The following is a 5,725-nucleotide window of genomic DNA, read 5'->3' as shown; positions in this document are numbered from 1 at the left end:
CCATTTCCTATTTTCAACAAGAAATCAGAAAATGAGGGATCTGACCGTGCTCTCATATTTTCAGTGAGTTGGATCTTTTCCAAATGAGGCCACAGGTAAGAATTGACAAGGGATGCAGAGATGTAATCTTCTTGTTGACCTTTTTTGACCTCTGGCAAAGTTTGTCGAAAGTCTCCACAAAAAACAATAACTTTTTCACCAAAGATGGAGTCAGAATTGAGCAAATCTTTCAATAATCTGTCAAAGGATTCAATGACATATTTTTTGGCCATTGCTGCTTCATCCCAGATTATTAGCCGTGCAAGTTGAACTAATTTACTGATGGCACTTTGTTTGGAGATATTGCAGGTGCTGTTAATTTCTTGTTGAAGAGGTATCTTAAAACGAGAATGAGCAGCCCGACCTCCAGGAAGTATTGATGCTGTAGCTCTAGATGTTGCTATTGCCAAGGCAATATCTCCATTTGATCTAACAGTTGCAAGCAAAGCCTTATATAAAAAGGACTTCCCAGTGCCTCCAGGTCCGTCAATGAAGAATGCAGTTGGAACATTGGCATTGACTTTTTTGCATTATTTTGTTAAATGCACCTCTTTGAGCATGATTGAGCATCGATGAAACTGCTAAATCTTCTTCAAAAATGGGAATTGCATATTCTGCTTCAATTTCTTTTGTGATAGCAGCGAAAGACATTGTTGAAATTAACTATGAGAAGCCAAAATCTGCTATATTCTTTCCCATTATTTGTAAATATTCATCAATAAGATGAAGAACCTTTGCTTTTGTTTGTTCCTCTGATAGGAATGACTGATTTGCTATGTCTTCTGATAGTGAGTGATAAAATTTGTCTCAAAGGTCCTTTGGATTGCTCGGTGGACAATATATCAAAATAACATCAAATAGTTTCCTGAGAGATGATGGCATCTTGTATAGCGCAGCTTCTGATAGACATTGCTCTGTTCCATTGTCAATCTGTAATAATTCTCGAATTTCTGCAGCTCTTTTGAATGAACAAGCAATGAATCCATTTACTGTTTTGAGATCAGTAAAGGATTTTAGTCTTCGAACATGCATCAACAGCATTCTAAGATAATATCTTTCGCTTTCTATTGGATGTGCTGTGGTCACACGGTCAATGACTTGTCTACGTTTTCGAGGATACCAGATTCTATTATCTTCATCCCAGACAAAATATTGGGAAAATTCCTTATATAATAAATTGAGATCTTCAGCTTGCTTATTTGTTTAATTCATAACAAAGAATTCTGTAAGCATTGTTCGCTGAAGTCTTTCATCTTCAATCACATCTTGCAATGGTCTATCTTCATGGAAGGACACTGGCTGATAATCTTATAGATGTAAATGGAGAACAATAACAGCTGGATTAATGGCACTGAAATCGAAAGCGAAGATTCTCCACATAGCTTCTAGGGCACAGATCCATCGAGCAGACTGAAAATTTTTTATTTCATCAATAATTTTGTTTGTTTGTTCCGTATTCAACTGATATATAACTCGGTCATGACCCTTGTATATATACTTATATACATATTTTACAGTTTCGATAGCAGAACAAACTTCAACGTTGATGTGGCAATCATATTTTGCTAAAAGATATGCATTATAAAGGATAACCCAACGATTGTCTAACTGATGATCTCTGATCATGACACTGTTTCCATCATCACGCCTTCTAGACAATGGATATGAGCTTTTTCCATGCTTGGTGAAGTCACAAAAATCTTTCGGATAGTTGTTTTTGCATTTGTGATTTTGTCGCATACAAGGGCTCTTTGGGTTCAGAGATCCGCATGGACCATGAAGCATATGCTTTACAACAAGAGAGAATAGATATGGTGATCTAATTCTGTCTGGCAACTCTGCAGAGACAATTTGATGATATTCTTTTGGAGAGTACATTTTCCACTTGTCTTTAAGGATGATCAAAAAGTGAGCGTGCGGTAGACATCATTTTTGAAACTCAACCACGTATGTATATGCTGCTACTTGTCCAAAAACGTGCTTTTTCAATAGGTCTTCCTTCAACTGTTCTATTTTTGCATGGAAGACGCGAGCAATCAAGTCAGGTCTATTATGAGTTTCATCATTTTCCCCCAAATGCTGTTTGATTTTGGGCCATGATTGATTGCAGGTGATAATAAGAAAAATATCAGGTTTTCCGTAGCGTTGCACCAATGCCAGTACATCCATGTACCTGCGACGCATATCTCTTAGGCCACCTATAAAGCTTGCTGGCAAAATGATGCGTCTGCCAACATTTGTGCCATTTGTTTCACCATTTGTAGTGGTGTCTAACAATCCTTGATACGCTTCTGTTCTTAATTTGTTTTGTCTGCTTCTGTAGAATTCCAATCTTGAAGTCTCCAGTTTTACATAAGTGTCAACAGAGTATTGTTGCAGAAGACGACTGATATGCAGAAGATTCGACCAATCCCCATTCCTAACTTGAAACTTGTATGCATAGTATTCTCGACATGAAACAGTTGGCCTGCATTTTTTTTTTTGTGCTTGACAGCTGCAGTAATAATAAAAATATAAAGACTTTAAGAAGAAGATTTTCAAAAGATAAAATGATTTAACAAAGATATATGGTCGTACCTTTCTCTTCTGCATCGATAATTTGATCGATGTTAGTACATTGATGAAGAGGCAGCAAATTTTCTTCATTGCAAGTCTGATCAGGTCGCTCCAATATATCAGCTTTGGTTTTTCGAAGAATTCCTGGATGCCAACCTGTTTCGCCTTGAGCATATATAAGAGGGTACTGCAATCCATCATAACATCCATAGCATTGTTTAACTATTTTCTTATTGTCTGTTTTTGTAGAAATTTCGATGTTTCTTGAAGTCTGAGTGTCATTCAAATCACTTTCAGACCAAATGGCTGCAACTTGAGATACTGTAGGTGTGTTGTAGACACGTTGGTCGAAGCCTGGGTCAGATTTTAGAAATATCCGATATCTGTCTATATCTGAAGTTTTGCTAAGATTCGAATAAAAGCAGAATACGAATTTTCATGAAGTATTGACCTAAGCTGTTCTACAATAGACTCCCTGAATTTGCTTGAGATAGCCATTCTATTTGCTAATTCATGTTTTGTATCATAAAAATAAAACTGCAAGTTTGATGCCTTTTCATCTTCAGAAGGGACTAATGAGTTAATAAAATGGTATATCTGTCCTTGTACTCTAAAAGTATAAATGCCATCCTCTTGCTGAGTTCTTTATTGTAATGGACCCCCAAAGATGTAAAAGCAAACATGTTGTTATAACTCCTAATGCATTGTCTAAACTCTTTTGATTCGGGAGTGTTTGTTTTATAAAGCTGTACTAATTTATCAGGCATTTTGGTTGGTGCTAATCTGATTTCTCCAGAAGCATAGCAATATCGAGGTGGCTCCATGTAAAATCGTTTAGCATGGCAGTGAATACAATCTGAAATAGATGGCAATATACTTGGCTCTGATTGTATCTGTTGTATGAGTGGTATATTTATTCGACGTCGATGATTACCTAAAAGTATACAGCATGATCGATATTTGGTTATATTAAAAATGCAAGTATATATTCTAGTATAAGTACGATATAGAATATAGGAGGGAAATCGAAAATTTGATAAGATACCCGCTTGAACGCTTGAGGATGTTGCTATATCAAATCCTTCGTTGATGGTAGATGATGAGGCTGAAAATTCAAAGTTTGGAATGCAAACTGAATATTTTATGGAGAAATAAACTGATTGAGAGAGCTAGCATGTTTCTTTGATTTCATAGTGATAGTCAATGGTTGAAAGAGTGATATTACTGCTACCTAAATGAGAAGGAAGAGGAAATTGATGTACATGAACATGCGATGAAGCTGGATGAAAGAGGCTCTGTGAAACTGAATCATCATTTATAGGCGAACAAACTATATGAATAAAAGATTAGGACAATGATTACACTTGCTATAGCTGAGGAGAAAAAGAAGACAGAGCTAAGAGCATATATGAATAAGAGAAGAATAATACATGAATCAATGGCAGAGACAGCTGATGTAGATGGAATATCTGTTTTATCTGAAAGCGAAAACACAGGCAAATCCAAACAAAACAGCTGGCTGTATGTTTAGGCGGCAAATCATCATGAACAGGAACATCAAAAAGGTTGTGCTCAGTTGCTTGAGGAATAGCAACCTGTGTTTCTGCACTTTGGCTTCTTTTACGCTGAACTACTTTCTTGATATATCTTTCATGATCACGACGACTTTTTTCTAAATGATATTCATCCTCTGATGAAAATTTACGCTTGCAACCCATATGCAATTGCAGCTAAAACCAATAGAATTCTGTTATCCATAATGTGCAACAACAATAATGACAAACCATCTGGAGTTTGTTCAAGCAAGCAGAACAAGTGTGCATGAGAGAGATGATCGCTATTCAATAGGCAAAGAGATAACAAACATGGTTTGCAAGATAAAATACAACAAAGTAGAATAGACTAAGCAGTAAGCAAATGAGAAGCAATTAAGTGAAGAAAGGATTGCTTTACCTGAACAATAAACGTCGAATAGGATGGTGGAAAATTGGGGTGTATTGAATGAACTGCTATGATCATGGAAAAAGTACACACAGTGAGCATGAGCAAAATACACCAAAATGGAAAAAGTAAGGAGATTTTTTAAATTTGCTAATAGTTTATGGAGTCACCTAACGTAAGAAAATTCAGAGTTAATGCAGACTAAAAAGCTGCAACAAAGAAAAATGATTCTGTGCGAAGTAGTAAGTTTTTTGGCAAAAATCATGGGAACAAAACATATATTCTTAGGTAATTAATAGGGAGGAGAAAATGATAGAAACATAACTTCAATCACAAGGAAAGAAAATAAGTAACTGCAGATTGATTAAGAGTAAACGAGGAAAAGGTCAACCAAGAAATGCAGCAAAGAAAAACAAGCACATACTTGACTAAAGCCGAGGCGAAGCTGAGAATTTGAAACAGGGATCAGGAAAAGCCAATAGAAAATAAAGAGATAATAGAAAGGCGCAAGAGAAAATAGAAACATCTTTAAAGCATTATAATAGTTGGTAGTCCGTAGATAAAGCAAACCAAACCAAAGAAACTGACGGTGAAATGGTTAATGTAGACGGAACGCGTAGCCTTCAACTATACAAAGAGTTTGTAGTTTGGCAGAACGAAGCACGTGCATGCATTAAATGTGACTAATGATTGCAAGTCCACTATGACAGTATGTAATCTGTGAAAGAACCGAACGAAACAAGCATATCTCTATCTTTAAGTACATGACATGAACTATAACTACAGGTGTAACTTCTAATCTGTAACCACGTAAGATAAATTTTGCGCCACGTAACCTTTAATCACCAGAGAACAACACGTAAAATTTGACAGCATGCGGTGGCATTGTAGAAGAATTGCTATGTATTTTGCTAAACAAACGCAAAAACTTTAAATTAATAATTGAGCAGTTAACAAATATTTATTAGATACACACGAAATTTAAATTTGTGTCGATATGTATACATATATATAATTTTTTGGAAATAAATATTCTTGTCGATATATATATTTTGTTAAAAATGAATTATATATATAAAAAAGCACAGAATTAATCATCACTTTGTATTGACCGTATTTATGTTATGCTACTCAATCTTAAAATGCAAAAGCTTTAAATTAATAATTGAGTAGTTAATATTAAAACGCA

At 35.4% G+C, this 5,725-nt stretch overlaps 1 long non-coding RNA gene across 11 annotated transcripts; it reads right to left on the bottom strand.

The window, feature by feature from the left end:
* Nucleotides 1-1,440: 1,440 nt before the first annotated feature.
* Nucleotides 1,441-5,262, bottom strand: LOC140014903 (uncharacterized). 11 transcript variants are annotated; one of them, XR_011821645.1, is made up of 5 exons: nucleotides 4,961-5,262; nucleotides 3,827-4,601; nucleotides 3,641-3,700; nucleotides 2,617-3,529; nucleotides 1,441-2,533 (listed from the first exon to the last, which is right to left on the bottom strand). It is a non-coding gene; the product is annotated as an uncharacterized lncRNA (long non-coding RNA). The 11 variants fall into 11 exon arrangements; XR_011821642.1 differs by having other exon boundaries at nucleotides 2,617-3,700; nucleotides 3,827-3,925; nucleotides 4,026-4,601; XR_011821646.1 differs by having other exon boundaries at nucleotides 2,617-3,700; nucleotides 3,858-3,925; nucleotides 4,026-4,601.
* Nucleotides 5,263-5,725: the final 463 nt, after the last annotated feature.

This window comes from Coffea arabica, chromosome 9e, assembly GCF_036785885.1.
Source record: "Coffea arabica cultivar ET-39 chromosome 9e, Coffea Arabica ET-39 HiFi, whole genome shotgun sequence".
Taxonomy (NCBI): Eukaryota; Viridiplantae; Streptophyta; class Magnoliopsida; order Gentianales; family Rubiaceae; genus Coffea; species Coffea arabica.
The sequence above is the reverse complement of the archived record's forward strand: the minus strand, read 5'-3'. Positions and strand labels throughout refer to the sequence as shown.